The sequence below is a fragment of the Loa loa genome (genome assembly GCF_000183805.2).
Source record: "Loa loa unplaced genomic scaffold supercont3.469, whole genome shotgun sequence".
Taxonomy (NCBI): domain Eukaryota; kingdom Metazoa; phylum Nematoda; class Chromadorea; order Rhabditida; family Onchocercidae; genus Loa; species Loa loa.
In genome coordinates this window covers 37,937-38,911 of record NW_018108649.1, presented here as the reverse complement: position 1 = coordinate 38,911, position 975 = coordinate 37,937, and positions in this window count along the sequence as shown.

Sequence of the window (975 nt, the reverse complement as noted above, 5' to 3'; positions counted from 1 at the left end):
CAAATTTGGCTATTTTTTAACGATGCGAATGATGATTGCAATATTAATGTCATCATGTTTGATGGCATTATCGGTGACAACAACAAATCTTGCTGGTTCACTTGTTTGTATGGTTGCAAAAGATGATGAAAATTCGGCTAATTTACAAATTACACGGTAATTTTAATTCTTTTTTCTCCTAATTTAACAGATAGTTTTTAGAATTTTTACAATTCATAAGGAAATTTCAAGTTTATTAAATTTCTTTTTATTTTACTTTAATTTTTGATTAAATTGTTTATCTTTTTTTCTTTTGATTATTTAAATAAATCCATTTTTTTTTTCGTTAATTTTGTTTAATTTGTAATTTTATTTTAAATTAAAGCAAAATATTTCCTTGTTTATTCTGTTCTTATAATTATTTGCTATTTGTTTATTAATAATTTATTAATTTTTGTTTAATTGTTAGCACAATAATTTTCTTTCGTTTGTTTTTATAATACAGAAAACCAAAAAAATCCTATTACAATAAATTCTTTGATACAAAAATATTTTTAAAATTAATTTTTTATAGATCGAAAAAGAAAACGAAAATAATTTTAAATTTAAATTATTGAATTATTCAATGATACGTAATATGTAATATAAACGATAACATAAAATTTAAAAAAAAAAAAAAAAAAAAACTAAAATTGGATTGATTTTTCACATTTATTTTCTCAATTATTTTACCAATCCTTTTTTTTTTTACTTTCAAAAAAAAAGCAAAAAAAAAACTTGTCTATTGATTTGAAACAGGAATTTAATTAATCAGCTAACGATATTGATTTGAAACAGGTATTGAATTAATCAGCTAACGATATTGATTTGAAACAGGTATTTAATTAATCAATTAACGATATTGATTGATTACATTGAGAAAAAAAAATTCTAATTTAGCTAAACTAATTGGACAAATGTTCGAATAAAGTACATTTACATCATTTCCCTTTTTTT